This window comes from Hyla sarda, chromosome 6 (assembly GCF_029499605.1).
Source record: "Hyla sarda isolate aHylSar1 chromosome 6, aHylSar1.hap1, whole genome shotgun sequence".
In the NCBI taxonomy this organism is placed as follows: domain Eukaryota; kingdom Metazoa; phylum Chordata; class Amphibia; order Anura; family Hylidae; genus Hyla; species Hyla sarda.
This window is the reverse complement of record NC_079194.1, coordinates 260,650,596-260,671,257: the sequence shown is the minus strand read 5'-3', so window position 1 is coordinate 260,671,257 and position 20,662 is coordinate 260,650,596. Positions and strand designations below refer to the sequence as shown.

Below are 20,662 nucleotides of genomic sequence, written 5' to 3'. Positions count from 1 at the left end.
CAACATTTAAGGCCATGTCTGTATATAAAAGGGGCAAGTATTCTCCTTAGGGAGGAGCACCGATTCCGGTGTAGAACGGAGGTTCAAAAAGGCAATAAGCACTACGCAGGCTTTTTGGGTAAGGAATATGAAAAGCAGCTCATCACACCACCTTCTCAGGTGGCATGCCCTAAGATCAGCTCTGCCTCCATGCAGCATCCATCCTACATCAATGGCGCGGACTAAACCACTGATAAGAACAGATACTATACTTGATCTTAGCCAAAAGGCTGAGAAGGGAAGAAGACCCATCTGTAGGCAGCTGTTTCAGATGAGCTGCTTTGCGTGTGTGTGTGTGTGTGTGTGTGTGTGTATGTATGTGTGTGTGTGTGTGTATATATATATATATATATAATTATATATAATATATATTGTAAGGATTCCTCCTTGGGGATTAGCTCCGGGATCGTCCTGGACACTGCCACGGGACACGTTTCCACTCAATAAACCTGCAGACAACGGTTATTCATGCAAGCCTGGCACCTTGCCAGCTTTATTTAGACAGGTTGCAGGTAAAACAAAACATAACTCGGGAACAAACCAAAGTCCTAGACCGTCTGGTCACTGACTACACATATCAGCATGCCCTGACTACTATCTGCTGAGCTACCCTCAGCCAGCATAAAACATGTGCCCCTGCAACCTGTTACTCACAGTTCACACCACGTCTTCACTTCTTGGACCGTTCACAGTTCGCTGTGTGTTTCCTCAACAGGGTCCGTGTGTCTCCCCCTACAGCGATGTGCTGTTACCCAGGGAGAGCCCCAACTATTCTGTTTCTTTTCCTTTTAAACACACACTTTCCCTTCCTGATACCTCATTAATAAGGCCACAGGTGGAGCATTCTGCAGAGATAGCAAGGGAAATGCACCCTTTCCTTGCCACACTGCCACAAAATACATATATATATATATATATGTGTGTGTGTGGCGAAGGTCAGTAAAATACTGTAAAGTGTATGCTAAAGAGGCACCCGATCTCAATTCGAAAGAGCCTTTTCTATGCTGCATCGATAAACAATAGCTGTGTACGGGCAGCAGCAGATCTTTACTGCGCACTCTGCTGTTACCTGTGCTGTGTATCTCTAAATAATGATGCCAGGTGCTGTACCCAATGGCAGATCATCGTGGATGGCATCCAGTAAAGCTATTTAGAGATGAACAGCCGAGCATAAATGTGCAATCCCGTGATTATCATCTATCATCCCCTGCTACTACCAATGCTGAGTAGCCGAGGATGATGGAACTGGCCTGCACTTTGTGCTGTGCTATTCCCGATGCTGTGCATTTCTAAGGATGGATGCCATAACTGATGCTTTCTTTGTCTCTTGACATGGAGTAGCGCATTGGGTAATCCTGTAGATTTGGGCTAAAAGAAGGAGAGAAATGCTAAAAAATCCAAAATTAAAGAAGTTCTGTCTACCCTCTAAGGCTACATTCACACTACAATTTGTGTAAAAATAGGAAAAAGATATAACTGCACTCACCACAAACACTGTACGTAGTTTTTCCAAAGACTGGATCCAGCTTTGGACCCTTCTTTGGAAAAACTACGTACCGTGTTTGTGGTGAGTGCAACGTTATATCTTTTTCCTATTTTTGCATAATATGAACTACCTTCTAATACGTTAGCACCTCCATGCACAGGTATTTACCTGGTCTCCCACATATTTCTTTGGGCTTGGAATAACTGTTCCGTGGATATATAACAATTTTTTTCTATAGCTTTTTTGTGCTGGTTGTCTTAGTTCTATTCGGACTCGCACTACGATTGTGTGATACGGTCGCTGGATCCTCATCCTGCATTCATCCGTATCCCGGCCGGACCCCCGCATCTCATTAATTGAAATGAGCCGGCTGGAGTCAGATAGTGACTCTGGTCAGCTAATTTTTCATCATATCAGTTTTATATCCGGACTAAAACCTGTAACAGACTACGATTTTCAGTCCAGCAACAAAACCGGACACGGTGCAGAAATGAGTCGACCGGAGTAATTTCTGGCTAATTTAAATTAATGGGATGTGGTGCTGGGGATACGGCAGAGGGCGGTTTTTGAATTTCCCTGGCGACTATATCACACAATTGTGGTGCGAATGCACCCTAACATAACTGTTCTGGTCAAAACATGTATTCCAATCCTCATGAAAGAAGATTTCTGGAGCATATCCTCTTCATTTTGCTGTTACTCCTGCAGGAAATGTATCAATTAATTGACAATAGTTTACCATTCCACTTGTCAGTAGGTCTTGTCTTTGCCCAGTCTGATTCCGTCTGCATTGATTGGACATTGTCAGGCTATATAGTAACACGCCTTTTTATGAAGGGGAATGGTAACGCACAGTTGTCTTTTGACGTAGGCTTTGTGTACACAGTTTTTAATCCTCAAACTATTGATAAACGGGTCTTTTTTTTCAGCTGGTTATGGCATAAAATAAGGCTGAAATGAATGAGGCCTTATGTTTTCTGAAGGAATGGCATAACCTAAGAAAACCTTTAGGCTGTTTCAGATTTTTTATTTGATGGAGAGACAGAAGCTCTTCAGGTTTTAGCTCCTGTCATGCACACTCCTAATCAATAATCCTACAGTACCATCTGTTTTATTCTAGCACAGTTGTGTTCATACATTTTTTTTTCTTTAACTGCGTGATTACCAGCCTGACACACACACACACACACACACACACACACACACACACACACACAAATCAGTGTTTAAAGGGGTAATCCAAGAATAGAAAGACAGAGCTCTATTTTTCTAATCTTGGAGAACCCCTTTAATGTGTCAAAGTGGTCTGTCTAGGGTCAACTGACTTTATGTGAACTACAGGATAACATAATCACCTACCAGACCCTTCTTCCCCACCCCCATCCCATTGAGAGCCGTATGCTACTGCTATCTAAATGGGTTCAGAATATACAGTAATTATACAGTTCCCCTCAGGCTGTGTTCATATATTGGATCTTCACATGGGCAAAACACGTTATTACTGCAACATGTGAGCATAGCCTGAAGACTTCACATCTTCATAAAACACCCAATTTGTGATATTGTCAAATCACTTTCTCCTCTTGGCAATATTTCTCTGAAAAACATTCTTCCTATAAGAAAAAAAAGACATAAAAACTAAACATAATGTGAACTGACCCCCCCCCCCCCCCCCCCACTGGTGAGTCTTGGCAAGACTCTAGGAGTCTAAAATGTTAAGTCATTAGAGAACAGGTGATCTTATTAGGGGAATTGCAGTGGTAAGATTCCCACCCCTCCCTCTGCAAAGACAGAGGATTCTTATGAAATGTAAGCAGCATTAGAAAATAATTTCAGTGGTTAAATAGAAATCAATAAATCTCTGTGCGCACATTCCACAAACTGCGGGCAATGGCATAATATGCCAGGGCTATTACTGCACAGAAATGCGCAGAAATGCGCCGTCTCATAGACAGCTATGCATTCCCTGGGGAGTCCGCAGAAAGAAGGAATGTGTTCATTCTTTCTGCAGACACGGAAATCAGAATTTCTATGCTGGAAATAGCTAACACGGAAATTCAGCTGTGTGCACAGAGCAGCAGAACCCGGTTGAATTCATTGGGACTCTGCGGCAGCGGAATTACCATGCCAAATTCCGCACAGAAATTCCGACGTGTGAACATGGCCTAAAAGATCCATTAAACATAGCAAGGCCCTTGTCAGCTCTACAAAAAAGCAGATGATTCCTCCAAAGCAGAAACAACCAGTTTATTATCCAGCATGCAACGCATTTCACCACTTCTTACTGCTTTGGTTTGGAAGCTGTCTGGGCGCCCGTTGTTTTCCCATCATCCATAGGGAGGAATAGTCTGCTTTATCGTATCACCACTGAATAGGAGAGACTAAATGATACACATCTATATGCGAATTCCAAAGTTGTGCTGTGCCACTTGTGGCCTGCACAACCACCAAGGGCATCTATTCACTTGGAGTGTTAATGTGTGATTGTGATCCCAGTAATACACTATGCAGTGCTTTCTGCTTTTGTTGTAGTTTCTTGTTTAGCTCTATCCTTGCTAATCCCACTTGAAGTAGAATTGTAGACTGTGTCCTCACAATGGGGCTGGAACTGGGTTAAGGAATTTATCTGTTGAAGTCAGGACTAGTGACACGTGGCTCATATGTAGTACCTACACTGTTCTCCTTAAATGAGCACTGTCATTCAAATTATTTTTTGCATATGACATAGCAGGTAAAATTAAGTTAGATTTGTAATTTACTCCCTGTAAAAAAAAAAGTCTTATGTCCCTTTCATAGCCTTATAAATCTGGCCACTAGGGGTCTTCCTTCTGGTCCAGACTACATTCCGTCTGCTCAAATGCACAGACTTTGGTCTCCTGGCAGGAGACCAAACTCAGGAAGTGCGGTCTTGCCATAGGCAGTGAATAGCACGTGCTCTCTCTCGCTCTCTCTCTCTCTCTCTCTCTCTCTCTCTCTCTCTCTCTCTCTCTCTCTCTCTCTCTCTCTCTGCCTGTGCATGAAACAGGGAGAGCGAGTGCTATTCACTGCCTATGGTCAGACTGCACTCCCTGAGACCAACGTCTGTGCATTTGAGCAGACAGAATGTAGTCTGGACCAGAACGGAGACCCTTAGTGGGCAGATTTATAAGGAAAGTGACCTATAAAAAGGTTGAGAAATATCAAAACCTGTACAGAGGAAAAGCTGCCAAGTTGCCCATAGCAACGATTCAGGTCACTTCTTTAATTTTTGAAAAGTCTTCTGAAAAATAAAAGAAGCAAATTGGTTGCTATGGGTAGCTGCACCAATTTTCCTCTACAGGTTTTGATAACTCTTACATTGTCCTGCTGAAAGAACCTCAGTCCCAGTCTCAAGTCTTTTGCAGACTTCATAAAAATTTTCTTTTAAGGATTGCGCTATATTTGACATATCCATCCATCCATCCATCCATCTTTTCTGACCAGTTTTCTTTACCCGCATTACAGAAGAATGCCCACAGCATGATTCTACCACCATGTTTCAATGTGGGGCTGGTGTGCTCAGGGTGATGGACAGTGTTGGGTTTCCGCCACACATAGCATTGTGTATGGAGGCCAAAAAGTACAATTTTTGGTCTTGTTTGATCAGAACACAGTCTTCCACGTGTTTTCGGTGACTTTTGACATCAAACTACAAGGCAGCGCACGCTACACCCTCCCATTTGCCAACTTCTTGTGTTTACAGGCAGCTTCATGTTACGTTTAACAGTTCCCTTAGGTGTTAGTTGATAGACTAGTTTATCTGTCGCTGTCTGTGTTGTATGGCTGATTACATTTATTTGGACAAGTTTACATGCAGCTTATAAATGAGCTTATAACGTTGTGCTCAGATATCTGTGGAAATGTTTGATATCTGAAGACAAAGCAGCGACCATGGAGCAGTCAGGTTATCCCCATTCTCAATAGTTGATAACAGTTAGAAAATAAAGTTGATCAGTATAAAGAGTGTCCTTATAAAAAAAAATTACAACTTTAGGAACCCTTTTATTGTCTTTGATTTATATTGTGTGTAAACAAGTACCTCATGGCCACTACACAGTGCATGGGGCTGTTTGCATCCAGCTCTGTGTACATAAACCTACAGTGCATTCAGAAAGTTTTCAGGCCCTTTCAAATTTTGTCATTACAGACTTTGGGAAAAACTTTCATTTTTGTTTTATTTTAGCACATCATTTTGCGCTCCATTATGACACAATTTTGGCATGTTTTTGAGTGGTATTCTGGGTTATTTATTTAGTAGTTTGCGCTCGCTTAGTAATTTTTGTATTGTTGCACTTGGAGGGGGCATTTATCACCTGCGCAAAAACAATAATCTTTGTGCAAAAAATTGCACACTTATACTTCACTCCCTAATGGGTTGAACCATGTGGGATGTTTATTGTTGCATAGCGTTTCCCCCTTTGCGCATCCTTTTAAAAATGGTACACCATTTATATGGATAGTGCGCAATTTCTTAAATTAGACATAGTAACTTCAAAGAATTGTGCAAAACACAAATGTCCTGGCTGTATGCTTGGGGTCTTGGGGAGATTTAGGCTAGGTTCACACTGCAGAATTTCTGCCGGAGATCGAGCCGGCGGCGCTTGGACTGAGCAGGCTGCATTGCTGCCCCCATAGACTGCAATGAATTTCTGGGTGGATCTTTTGGGAGATCTGCTCAGAAATGCACTGCCATCTATGGGAACAACAATGTAGTCCGCGCGGTCCTAGTGCCGTCGGCTAGATCTCGGGCAGAAATTCCACAGTGTGAACCTAGCCTTATCAAAACCTGTGCAGAGGAAGAGTGGTGCAGTTGCCCATAGCAACCAATCAGATCACTTCTTTCATTTTTCACAGGCCTCTTTAAAAATGAAAGAAGCGATCTGATTGGTTCCTATGGGCAACTGCACCACTCTTTCTCTGCGCAGGTTTTGATAAATCTCCCATTGTTTTGTTGGAGGGTGAGTCTTCTGCCCAGTCTGAGGTGTGTAGCATCTGGATCAGATTTTCATTAAGAATATCTCTCTTGGCTTTTCTCTTTCCCTCAGCCCTGACCAGTCCCCCTGTCCCAACAGGTGATTTAAAAAAAAAAAAAACACATGATGTTGTCACCACCATTCTTCACTGTGGGAATGGTATTGAGCAGGTGAAGAGCAGTGCCTGGTTTCCTCCAGATATGACTTAGAATTGTGGCCTAATAATTTTTTGTTTAATCAGACCAGAGAATCATGCTTCTCGGTCTGTTTGCTTTGTATTTTTTTTTTGTTGCAAACTCCATTTGGGTTTCCATGTGTATTTTACTGGTCAATGTACTATAAAGTCCATGTTGTGGAGTGCTGCAGTGATAGTTGACCTTTCTGCCATCTACAAACAAGATCTCAGTCACAGTGACCAATAGGTTCTAAGTTCCATCTCTTGCCAAGGCCTTTTTCCCACAATCACTTAGTTCGGTGGGGCAGCCAGCTCTAGGAAAAGTCCTGGTTGTTCCAGGCTTCTTCCGTTTAAAGTGTTAGGGACATGTGAAAATGTTTATCAGTCGGGGTCTGAGTGTTCAGACCCCAACCTATCAGTAGAATAAGTTTTGATAGCTGCATTACCATGCGCTTCTCTCTCCATTTTGTGTCTTATATACTTATAAGTCTGTCCTGGTCACATCACACAGAGCCATGATAGAACATGTTTAGTGCGTACACTCTGACCCCGATGATTAAAACTTTTGGTATATTATTATGACGTATCAAATACATTTAACATTTTTTATTATGACAGGTACACTTTAAGAACCGTGGAGGCCACTGGAGTCTTGGCAACTGTCTGTGCTGCAGACATTTTTTGTAACTTTCTTCAGATCTGTACCTCCACATAATCCTGTAAGAAAGAAATGGAAGTCCAGCGCGATATAACCAAAGCAGGTTGTGCGGTTTATTATGACAAGCACGTAGTACACAGTGGATGCATGATGGTGATGCGTTTTGGCCGGTGGCACCGGGCCTTACTCATACAATGGTAAGACTGCCATGCTACCCTTATAAGGTTCACACCTGTGTAATTACACCTGAGGTGTCGAACCAGCAGAGATCTCCCATCCATATAGGGATTTAGCAAGTAGGGCGAGTACCTTCCCCCTTTATAAGGATAGCATGGCAGTCTTACCGTTGTATGAGTAAGGCCGGGTGCCACCAGCTGAAACGCGTCACCATCATGCATCCACTGTGTACTGCGTTCTTGTAATAATAAACCGCACAATCTACTTTGATTATACCACGCTGGACTTCCATTTCTTTCTTACATCTTGCTTCCGGTGAGGTCCGCACCTGTCCGGGTCGTGGTCTGTCGTCTTGGATGAGTTGACTATATCCCTTTCTTCTCATGTGTCCACATAATCCTGTCTCTGAGCTGTATGGACAGTTCCTTCCCCCTCACGGCTTGGTTTCTGCTCTTATATGCATTGTCAGCTTTGAGACCTTGACAAGATGGGGCTCTTTCTTTCCAAATGAAGTCTAATCGACTGCATTGACAACAGGTGACTTCAATCAAAGTGCGGAACATCTCAAAGATGATCAAGAGAATTGGAAGCTCTCGCGACTAAATTTCAAGTGTCCTAGCAAATGGTCTAAATACTTATGTCCATGTGAAATATTTGTTTTTCATTTGCAAAAAATTTCTAAGATTCTATTTTGACATTTTCACTATGGGTATTGAATCCAGAATGATGGGAATTTTTTCTTTCTTTTTTTTTCTCCTTTTTTTTAAATGAACACAAGCCTGCAACATACTAAAATATGAAAAAAAGAAATGGTCTGAAAACTTTCTGAAAGCATTGCATGTGTTTCCATGCGGGACACACATAACTGAATGAAAATGTTGTCCATAATAACCCCACAGTAACATATGTGATGGATATGTGATAGAGATGTATAAACCAGTTGTTTTGCTTTGTTTTATTAAAAAATCTGTACGGCTCATAATAGGATAGCAGGATACAGGTGTACGTGTCCCAGCTAAGAGAAGAGGGGCTGCTGCTCACCCTAAATATCAAACTCTACCCTTAAATGCTGTTTGTGGCCCCCACTTACAAGTAAAAGGTAGTCTGCTCACCTCAGGAAGCGCAAGAAGTCACTTGGGAATAACAGGAGGGGCTCGGAGGAAGGAATGGGCTTCCCAGCTACACTTCCCATCACACACTCTAGAGACATTGATACACGTGTACCATACACACACATTCACATGCACTTTCTATATATACATACCTTCTTGAATTCACATAAGTACTTAAGAGAAAACTATTTATAAACACACACAACACAGGGAGGTGACTTCCTTTACCATAAGTGGAGCAAATTACATATAAAGGGAAATATCTGTCTGTTCTGTTTGGTTTCATTGTATCCTAGACGTGATCACTGATCCTAGTCCTGGTCTTCTCCTTTTGTGACACCATGGCCCTTGTTAGTAAACTTTGTAGCCTGGTATTTTTAGCTGTATATGTTCCCCTATATTTCCCTAAACAGCTTGTGTATAGTGTTGAGTCTGCAAAAGAAAAAGATCACATGGAATTGGATTTGCTGTCCAATTCCCTGCTGTAGTATTTAGTTGCTCACAATCAAAGGAAAGTAATGCTAGTAGTATTTAACAGTATCTATTCACATATCATTGCTGTGAAACTGCCTTTACCTGCTTGCACATTTTGTATACATATTTTGCAAATTTTGTTTTTCTATTTCAGGTGATTTAAATTGTGGCCGTGTGGAGAGACGTAACTGGCACCTTGGGAAGGGTGAGTTCTCAGCACTTTATTGAAATATTTTTGTTGACCCTGATCTAATATGTCAAAAGTGAAATTATTAAAAGATAGCAATGTGTTTGCATTTGAAATCACATGCCTATAAAGGCTCAGAAGACAAACGTTAGATGTCCATACTGAGGTAAGGGCTAGTCTAGATCTGTCAGCCCCTTGACAAAGCATATAGGGCTGACCACCCATTTTAATTACAAAGGATCTTATAAATAATACCAGCATGGATAGTAACATAGTTAATAAGACTGAAAAGACAAATGTTCAACCTATATCCTACTGTCATATATAAACCTATAATTGGCACCCATAAATCACACCATAACCAAAAAACTATTATACCAAAATCTCTTTATTTATAAAATAACAATACAAGACAATGACAAAAATCCCCTAACCCCTAAAAAAAAATTATATACACAGGAAAGCCCATATGAAAGAAACAGACCAGCACAAACCATTACCATGAAAAAATATAGAACTTGTGACCAAAAATGTGTATCACGGTATTTTTAAAACTTATGGTGGTTCCACGGTATTTTTTTTCCCACTCATTTCCCCCTTACCACCATACACCCACCCTCTGTATGTGGCCTGAAATTTTCCAGCCGCTTCTGTAGTGTGAACCCGGCCTAACTGTCCAGAAATGCTTCCAGGCCCTTTTGAACTCTTTTATTGAGCTCACCATGATCCCTTCCTTGGCAGAGAGTTTTATAGTTTACACGTCTGTGCTGGTGTAGAAACCTTCTTTTCTCTAGATGTAGAGGATGCCACCTTGTTATAGATACAGTCCTGGGTATGAATAGATCATGGGAGAGATGTTTATTTTGCCCCCTGATGATATAATTAGATGATATTATTTGGTTGCCCCTTAGCCGTCTATATGCAGATAAAGTATTTTACATTTTCCAAATATTACTTCTACAGGTTGCCCAAATAGTACCACAGCAGGTCACATGATATGCTTGTAATGGTGTAGCATGGGTGTCATTTTGCAGGGACGGTGTTCTGAAGCCCCTTATAAAATCCCATCCCTTCCCCAATATCGCACCACACCCCACCCTTCAATTCCCTGGTTGAACTTGATGGACATATGTCTTTTTTCGATCGTACTAACTAACTATTTTTTTATTTTCTCACAATAAAAGAGAAACCCTTGATTCACATGATAAAAGGATCATGTGACTTGTAATGGGAAAAATGCTTCTCATTATCACTGGGAGCCAATAGTGCTAGGAGTTCATCACACTCTTGTAAACATATCAACTCATACATGTATTGGCTGTTTCTATGAAAATGCTACTTAGGAACATTGTGAGACAGACAAAACACATACATACACCACAAACAGCAGGAAATAGTAAGGCCTATAGAATACAGCAAATTGTGACTCTTTTTTTTGGTGTATCGAGGTACATCTAATGCTCTTTGTTGGTAAGCCAGGAGGGTTGAGCACTAAAACAATGAATACATGAGAACATCAGATGTATTTTCTCGGACACTGCTAATGGAAGCATTTCTACAAATCAATATGCTCTTTGGCAGGCAGAGCCATTTAATAAGTCCATGCCTGTTATTTTTAGCTGCAGTGGCCCTATTTTTCCTGCCTCCTCTAATTGAAAATACTTTGATCGGTAGGGAGAAATCTGAGCGCAGGGACTGCTGACAGGGCAGCAGTTTGATGGCATGTGATATACAACCAGCGTCAGCTCCCACTGACCTTGAAGGAAATAACATGTCACCCTCCTGGTATGTCTAAGTAATATTTCTGAGATAAAATCCCTGCATATTAGTGTCAACTGTCCTTTGATCCTTTTCATTTTAAGATTTGCTATCACCTTTCTACATTAGTGAATATATTGATTGTCAGAGCCTAAATAAAGGATAGGAAAACATCAACCCTAATTTCCAGATCTGTTAAAGTGCAATGGCTAGCTTGGGTGCCATACTCACTGTCTTACGGGATTGTTTCCACTGTATAACCCATATCAAATGAAGATGAGGCCAAATTCTGGAACACTTTTTTTTTACTAGCACAATATCCCCTATGTCTGGGCCTGAGAGCTTGCGGTTGCTTACTAAGATGGCAGTGCTTTCTGACAAGGTCTGATCATCAATGGAGAATGGACCCAAACTGAGAGTGGTCTCTCTAGAACTCATAAAAGTTTAAATTATAAAGCAAGGTTCCTGTCTTGAGGAGATGGCACTGTGAAATATGAACAAAACAAATGGAGACACACAGCCGCACATCCACCATTTGTATTTTGATCTACTTGCTTCTCAGCATAATTTAAAAAACAGGTTGTTAGTATACAATTTGTTCAAAAAGTACAAGCCCACTCGTCACGTGAAGGCCACCTAGTCAGAGTGGCCCCTAACCGAACACTGCCTCTAAGACACCATGCCCGCAGGGGGAATGACCCAGTGGCCAGGCAGCCCCACTGCTGCCTGACCAAGCCCCTGGCTCTGCACCGCACCACCCCACAGATAAAGCATCACAGACACAATGGCTGCCACAGAGAACCACACCAGTGTGAAACCTACCATGTGCTCCCTGCCAGAGGGCTGGGAGAATGTTAGGAGGAAACCCTTATGCAGTCTCCTGCTAATAAGACACCCATGATCCCCCTGAAGAGATAGGAGTGAGGTGGCAGGGGTGCCACCCCTCCTATTCCTACTATTGGTCATCTAGAAGCGACGACCAATAGCAGATTTAGGGCAGGGGGGTTAACTTTCGGTTTCCCCGTTCTGCCCACCCACAATAGGCCGGGCAGAACGGGGAAACCGACGAGGACCGGCGCTGAAGATCCACTTACTCATCGGCGGCGGTGATCAGCGGCAGAAGAGGACGGCAATGCGGCTCCCTGGATCCTACGGAAGCCGGTGAGTTGCCTAGCAACATCTGGAGAGCCACAGTTTGGAGATCACTATATAGTGGTCTCTAAACTGTAGCCTTCCAGATGTTGCAAAACTGCAAATCCCAGCATGCCCAAACTGCAAACACCTGTCTCAGCATCCTGGGAGTTGTAGTTGCGTACCTCCAGCTGTTGCATAATTACATCTCCCAGCATGCACTTTGGCGATCAGTACATGCTGGGAGTTGTAGTTTTGCAATAGCTGGAGGCACACTGGTTGGAAAATACTGAGTTAGGTAACATAACCTAACTGAAGGTTTTTCAACCAGTGTGCCGCCAGCTGTTGCAAAAGTTCAACTCCCAGCATGTACGGTCTGTCAGTACATGCTGGGAGTTGTAGCTTTGAAACAGCTGGAGGTTTGCCCCCCCACCCATGTGAATGTACAGGGTACATTCACACGGGTGGGTTTACAGTGAGTTTCCTGCTTGACATTTTTCGCCGCAGCGCGAACTCCTAGTGGGAAACTCACCGTAAGGAAAAAATAGACCCCCAAAATTTGCAACGCAATTTCTCCTGAGTACGGAAATACCCCATATGGGGGTGTAAAATGGAGAGCGCACTATGTATATTTGAGGCCTAAATTGGTGATTTGCACATGGGTGGCTGTAATTTTTTTTGCGTTTATGTCAGAACCGCTGTAAAATCATACACATGTGACCTCATTTTGGAAACGACACCCCTCACAGAACGTAACAAGGGGTATAGTGAGCCTTAACACCCACAGGTGTTTGAAGAATTTTCATTAAAGTTGGATGTGAAAATGAAGAAATTTTTTTTTTTTTTCACTAAAATGCTGGTGTTACCCTAAATTTTTCATTTCTCTATCGGCTCCATTGGGGGACACAGACCGTGGGTGTATGCTGCTGTCTCTAGGAGGTGTGACACTATAGTAATAAAAAAAAAAGTCGGCTCCTCCCAGCAGGATATACCCGCCTTCAGGCCCTGAGCTAATCAGTTTAAGCTTAATGTCTAAAGGAGGTGGACATGGTCGGGAATTCTCCAGACCAGGTCTTCTGACTTTTTGTTTTCCTAGTATAGGGACGGGTTTTTTATTCCTTTTCCTTTTCTGTTTTCAGGTGGGGACTCAGGGACTCCGGTTCCCTGTTTCCCCATTGCGAGTAAGGGGGCACAGACATTGCGTATATGCGTTGTTCACCCCCCCCTCGCCAACGGTCAGCGCCTGGGTTGGTACCTCATGGGTCCGGGTCCCCCGATTTCCCTGCTCGCCTCGCTCGCGCATAGCAGCCAAGCGTGATGCAGGTAACTAAAGCTGACTGAAGACTTCACTGAAGACTCCATTAGGTAAGTTCTTCTGACTGAGGTAAGTACTTTCCTCCCTTTTCTCCTTAGGTACGGCCTTGCAACCTCTGGAGACCCCCTGTTTTTGGCCCACCTTTCAGGTTATGGGGCTGGCTTATACAGGGGCTGGACTTTTATTCTGGGGAGCAGTGGCATCTCAGGGGGCATGTAATCTATGTTTTACATTGGGCACTTCACTGTATGTGTGTGTTCCTTGCGACTATGTCCGCAGCACTTTATATGCGGCTGTCAGCCGCGGCGCTGATACGGGCCGGGCGCTCTCAGCGCCGGCTTACTTTCACTTCTCCGGCAGTGCCTTATATGCGGCGCTGGTACGGGCCGGGCACTCTCAGCGCCAGCTTACTTTCACTTTCTCCGGCAGTCTCTGCCGGCGTATAGGCCGCCCGCTCTATTTCCCCGAGCGCATATGCGGCTGACATGTGCGCTCGGGACAAGGAGCGGGCGCCAATACAGCTTCTTCTCGGCAGTCTATAGCTCCACCCACAGGGCGGTTGGAGCTTTTCAGAGGCGTGAAGTAGCCTCCAATCAGCGCCGGGGGCGCGATTTTCAGTTAGGAGGGGCCAATTAGTTAGTGCCTCTGCTTCAGGCACGCCCCTCTCTCCCTATTGGCTGGCACTCTAGCTGCACGTAGCCGAGTTCTCCTCACTGCAGTTGCCTGGGGACACAGACTAGGGTGAGAAAGTTCCTGTCTCTTTTCTCATTATGTCCGTACCCAGAGCTGTTCCTCCCTCTAAACAGAAACCTGGAACGTCAGTGACTTATTTTGTCAGTAAGCACTGTAATACCAAGATGCCTGGCTCTGCTGAGCCCACTTGCCCTGCCTTCTCCACTGCTCCCCTAGACCCCCTGGTACCCCCTGATGCCCTTTCGGTTCCGGTGGATTCAGCCGCTCCACCAGCCTGGGTTTCTTCCCTGACCCAGTATATGGCTGACTTGACCCAAGTCTCCCGTTCGGTGGCTGAGGCCTCCCGGGAAGTGTTGTCCACCTTGTGGGGGTCTTCCTTGCGCAGGGCCTCTGAGAGGGCCCGCTCCTCGTCTCCTCATACATCACGCTCTCACAAGCGTACTAGGGGTGCCTTGTCTGACTCTTCCATTGAGTCTTCAGATAGACGTGGGCATTCCCCTCGTGGGTCCCGCCCCCCCCCCCGTCATCTGGGCACAAACGTCGCTCCTCCGGAGGACGTTCTCAGAGTCGCGGCTCTGCCACGCCAGAGCCGCGTACCCGGTCAGGGTCGCCCCCCTCCAGGACTGCCTCTACTCGTTCACATTCTCATGGTGAACTGGCGGACGAGGCTTCCGAGCAGGCATCTGACTCAGAGGACCGCTCGGATTCAGTTGAAACGGTGAACTCATTGGTGACAGCCATAAGAGACACCTTTCACTTAGAGGACCCAGGATCTTCGGATGTCACTCCAGGAATATGCTTTCATCATGCTAAGCCAGCACCTCAAAGGTTCAGCTCTCATGCTGACTTTGACGACATTCTGGAATATGCATGGAAACATCCAGACAAGAGATTCCCGGGAATCAAGACGATTCAAGAATGTTATCTATTTGACAAGGACTTTGTCACTAAGGTGGTTTCCCCTCCCTCTGTGGAACCACCAATCTCCCGGATCTCTAAGGCGACTACACTGCCACTGGCAGATGCCGCTGCCTTCAAGGATTCCACGGACAAGAAGGTAGAATCCTTAGCGAAGTTTGCCTCTGAAGCAGCTGGCTCTTCTCTTTTTCCCATCTTCGCCTCGGCATGGGCGTCCAAGGCCCTGTTCGAGTGGTGCCAAAAGCTCCATCAGAATATCTTAGCAGGATCCCCCCCCCCCCCCCCCCCCCGAGGATCTATCTGCCCTGGCTCTCCAATGCTCTAAATCTGGGGACTTCCTGTGCGCAGCTTCCGTGCAGTCAGCCCTTACAGTGTTTTGTACATACTGAGACAACACCTGAGCCAATAAAAGGTTAAAGTGGGTAGAAAGGTTTAAAGCAGAAATAACAGGTGTATCCAATAAAATAAACTTGAATCTGTAATTTGTAGCCAAAAAGGAATGATTTCCAAACAGTCTTACTGCACCATGACAATGCGCGTTCTTATACAGCAGCAGTGATAGTAGAGAAAGGGCAAAGGCTTGGATTGAAAAGTCGTCCTCCTCTTCCTTACAACCTGATCTGGTCCTGTGAGATTATCATGTTTTTGGACGCTGCCTGGTTGCAGATTTCTCTGATGATACAGGAATGGAAGCCATGCTCAGCTGGCTTTGGGAGCAGCTCAAACCCTTCTCTGCAGGCCTACTGAAGCTAGATCAATGTTACAACCAAGACTATGGGGGAAATTTATCGAAACCTGTGTAGAAGATGAGTGGTGCACGTACCCATAGCAGCCAATCAGATTGCTTCTTTTTTATTTAGAAAAAGGCCTCTGAAAAATAATAGAAGAAATCTGATAGGTTGCTATGAGAAATTTTTTTCTTAACTTTTTACTTTTTGATTTGCCTTTATACATGACTCACATGGGCTTTACTTGCAAAAATTATATAATCCTGGTGATAATAGGAACATGTATACATAGAGAATCTCATTTATGTGAATAAAGAAGCTGACATCCTGTGCACACACATAGCACTGTAAGATTTAGTGGGTCTGATGGCCGATTATATGGGATAGCCAAGCACGGAATGGAGTAAATATTTCTGCAATAAAGACACCTGTAAAAAAAACAAAAAAAATCTATAAAAAAAAAAAAAAATAGCTGCATTTCATATTACATAATGTCTTTTAGTAACGGAGAATAAAAATTGTGGTTGGAGTGCTTCTTTAAAACTGAAAGAAGAAATGCCCCTCCTCCTCCTCACGGGTGCTTGTTCATGCCAATACAACTTCCCTATTATGGGAAAGGTGGTTCAAATACTTGTGTTAATACTTCAGTGGCTCTGGGTAGGTAGGGGACTTTTAACACCACTTTTAATGTCATGGAGCCAGTGTTCCTACTTAAAGCTCTATAGCATCTACAGTACTGTACACATGCTCATGTCGCCACCATTTTCCATTTTTCCCGTGCCCTTGCTTCGGCAAATTACTTCTCTTATAGACATTAACATGGGTTTAGAATCCCCTTCTCAGTTGTTTCTTGATTCCTAGGCTGCCTCTAATGCTCCTGCCCATATCTACTGCCTATAGTAGTTTTGTAACTAGTTGGATAACTTTTTTCCACTTTTACTAGGAAAGGATTACTTTTTTTCTAGAGCTGGGCAGTACGACCAAATATGTGTATCACGGTATTTTTGTAACTTATGGCGGTTCCACGGTATATAACGGTATTTCTTTCACCCCCCAAATCATGTTACCCGCCAGCGCTGTTCTGCTTCCCCCCCCAATAAATTATCAGCCCAGCGGGGTACTCCTCACATATGTCACCCGCAAGCACTGCCCTCCTCCTCTATGTTGCGGTCGCCGACGCTGGAACTCTATACTGTACGCCAGTGGTCTCCAACCTGCGGACCTCCAGATGTTGCAAAACTACAACTCCCAGCATGCCCGGACAGCCGTTGGCTGTCTGGGCATGCTGGGAGTTGTAATTTTGCAACAGCTTGAGGTCCGCAGGTTTGAGACCACTGCTGTACGCTGTATCCCTATGCCCGGGATGCAAAAGATAAAGAAAATAAACTTTAACTTACCTACGCCGGCCTCACACTGTTCCTTGGGACGGGAACGTCGGACAGCCGTCAGCCTATCACCGGCCGGAGTGATGTCCCGCCCCGGCCAGTGATAGGTTAAAGGCACTGTCATGTAAGAAGCCGGCCAGAGCTCCTTACATGACAGTGGGCTCAGCCTATCACTGGCCGGGGCGGGACATCGCTGCTGCCAGTGATTGGCTGACGGCTGTCCGACGTTCCCGTCCCCAGCGTAAAGCAGACGTAGGTAAGTTAAAGTTTATTTTCTTTATCTTTTGCAGCCCGGGCATAGGGATACAGCCGGCAGGATATTGTCATGTATAAAAAGAGGCATGGACTCAAGGGACAGGGACATAATACTCCCCCTTTATAAAGCATTGGTACGGCCTCACCTGGAATATGCTGTTCAGTTTTGGGCACCTGTCCATAAAAGGGACACTGCGGAGTTGGAAAGGGTGCAGAGACGCGCGACTAAACTATGGGGCATGGAACATCTTAGCTATGAGGAGCGATTAAAGGAGTTACAATTGTTTAGTCTTGAGAAGAGACGTTTAAGGGGGGATATGATAAACGTATATAAGTATATAAATGGCCCATACAAAAAATATGGAGAAAAACTGTTCCAGGTTAAACCCCCCCCAAAGGACGAGGGGACACTCCCTCCGTCTGGAGAAGAAAAGTTTTAGTCTCAAGGGGCGACACGCCTTCTTTACCGTGAGAACTGTGAAGTTATGGAACAGTCTACCTCAGGAACTGGTCACAGCTGGAAAAATTAACAGCTTTAAAACAGGGTTATATACATTCCTGGAACAAAATAACATTAATGCTTATGAAGAAATATCAAATCCCATCCCTTCCCCAATATCGCGCCATACCCCTACCCTTCAATTCCCTGGTTGAACTTGATGGACATATGTCTTTTTTCGACCGTACTAACTATGTAACTATATAGCGTACAGCAGTGGTCTTAAACCTGCGGACCTCCAGCGGTTGCAAAACTACAACTCCCAGCATGCCTGGGAGTTGTAGTTTTGCAACATCTGGAGGTCCACAGGTTGGAGACCACTGGCGTACAGTATAGAGTTCCAGCGCTTGCGGCCCCCAACAAAGAGGAGGAGGGCAGTGCTGGGCTGATAATTCATTGGGGAGAGCAGAACAGCACTGGCGGGTCACATGATTTGGTGGGGGGAGCAGAACAGCGCTGGCGGGTCACATAGGATTAGTTCCCCGATGTGGGGACAGCGCAGCGCTGGGCTAATTCATTAATTCATTCCTAAGGGGGAGGGGCCCTACTGGTATTGCGGTATGGGAAAAATTCATATCGTGCAGCGCAAAAGTTTCGGTATTCGGTATGAACTGGTATACCGCCCAGCCCTACTTTTTTCCACTTTTCATCTTACTGTAACTTTTTTTTTTAACATTCATAAGACAGAGGCAGAATACAAAGAAAGGATTGTCTGTTTTCTTTCTTCCACAATACATCAGGAATGTTAAACTTGTAGAAGCAAAATGGGATTGCCATAGGGAATTCAGGATCTGCTTCTTAGTAAAGAACACCCATTAACCCTGAAAGTACAGTCCTGTTTTTCCAGGTTTACATTTCCTGGAGGACATAAAAGAACCCACAATCAAAGCTATATATATATATATATAAATGTAAAAATATATATACTGTCCCCTACTCCAGGTTCAGTATCAGGTGCATCATCTTCTTTCATTCTAAAATTGCTGTTACTATGCATTCTAGATAAACCTCTCTAAAAGACTACCTCTTTAAGAAGACCATCCCCTTATCTAGAACAGATTTCGTATGAGGTTTTCAGTCCACCATTCATTATGAATAGCGACCACCCCCATAAAAGTCCACTTTTAATAAAAACCAATTACTTCAGTCCACAGAAGGCCTCATAAATGACACACATTCTTTTAATAAAAGCAGAAAATCTTTAGAATTTCCTCAAACTTCTGCCCTCTTTCTAGGATCAAACAACAAGAAGATAGAGAATTATATGGTGAATTTACAGCACATGTTAGAATTAAATGAGAACATAAGGTACCCCCAGTTTAAAGGGGTATTCTTGTGGAAAGCATTTTTTTTTTAAATCAACTGGTAGCAGAAAGTTAAACAGATTTGTAAACTTCTTCTATTAAAAAATCTTAACCCTTCCAGTACTAATCAGCTGCGTATGCTCCACAGGAAGTTCCTTTTTTACATAGTTACATAGTTACATAGTTACATAGTTAGTACGGTCGAAAAAAGACATATGTCCATCAAGTTCAACCAGGGAATTAAGGGGTAGGGGTGTGGCGCGATATTGGGGAATTTCTTTGTCTGACCACAGTGCTCTCTGCTGACACTTCTGTCCGTGTTATGAACTGTCCAGAGTAGAAGCAAATCCCCATAGCAAACATCTCCTGCTCTGGACAGTTCCTGACATGGACAGAGGTGTCAGCAGAGAGCACTGTGGTCAGACAGAAAATAATTTCAAAAAGAAAAGAACTTCTTCTCTAGTATACAGCAGCTGAAAAGGACTGGAAGGATTAAGATTTTTTAATAGAAGGAATTTACAAATCTGTTTGACCTTTCTGCTACCAGTTGATAAAAAACAAACAGAGTACCTCTTTAAATTCATTTGCAAAGGTTTAGAACATTATATGTTATTAAAAAAACAAAAAAAAAATAAAATAATTAAAGCGCAACTGTCATGAAATCTGGGTGCAATAACCTGCACACAGCCTTTGTATTGTGTGCAGGTGTTGTGTATAGCAATGTTTTTGCCTAATATTTGCAGGCTTTCGTGATCCCCCCCAAAAATGCTTTTGATCAAAGCCACTGACAGTTGGATAGGCGTGGCGCGAGGTAAGCGATGCCCCACGGCCGCCACACCCACCCCCTGTATGTCAGTGCTGGGACAGCTGTGTGATTGACACACAGGTCCCAGCGCGTGCGTCCTTCAGCTCAGCTTTTTTGGCTGGTTATTATACCCGTGCCAGTTATCTTCTTCTCTCTGGTGGAGACGCGCGCACAAGCAGGACAGTTCCAGGTACTAGGGGCAGAGAGGAAGCGCGCTCTCTGCACCTAACACTGCGCAGGCGCACTGAGGTGGAAAACTGAGGCACTAGCGAGCGCTCGCTGGGGGAGCACGCGTTCGATGAGCTGAAGGGCGCACACGCTGGGACCTGTGTGTCAATCACACAGCTGTCCCAGCGCTGACCTACAGGGGGTGGGCATGGCGGCGACGGGACATCGCGTACCTCGTCCCACACCTATCTGACTGTCAGTGGCTTTGATCAAAAGCATTTTTTGGGGTCATGAAAGCCTGCAAATATTAGGTAAAAACATTGCTATACACACCACCTGCACACAGTACAAAGGCTGTGTGCAGGTTATTGCACCCAGATTTCATGACAGTTGCACTTTAAATA

The 20,662-nt window shown here is 44.1% G+C and overlaps 1 protein-coding gene and 1 pseudogene across 5 annotated transcripts in view; one reads left to right on the top strand and one right to left on the bottom strand.

Moving 5' to 3' along the window:
- HRAS (HRas proto-oncogene, GTPase) overlaps positions 1–20,662 on the top strand; it is a 158,649-nt gene that overhangs the window by 46,617 nt on the left and 91,370 nt on the right. For all 5 annotated transcript variants that reach the window (XR_008845327.1, XR_008845328.1, XR_008845326.1 and 2 more), the window contains exon 2: positions 9,267–9,317. The gene's annotated coding sequence lies outside the window, so the exon portion shown is untranslated. The remainder of the gene's footprint in view (positions 1–9,266; positions 9,318–20,662) is intronic.
- LOC130277928 (U2 spliceosomal RNA) lies at positions 114–281 on the bottom strand (annotated as a pseudogene).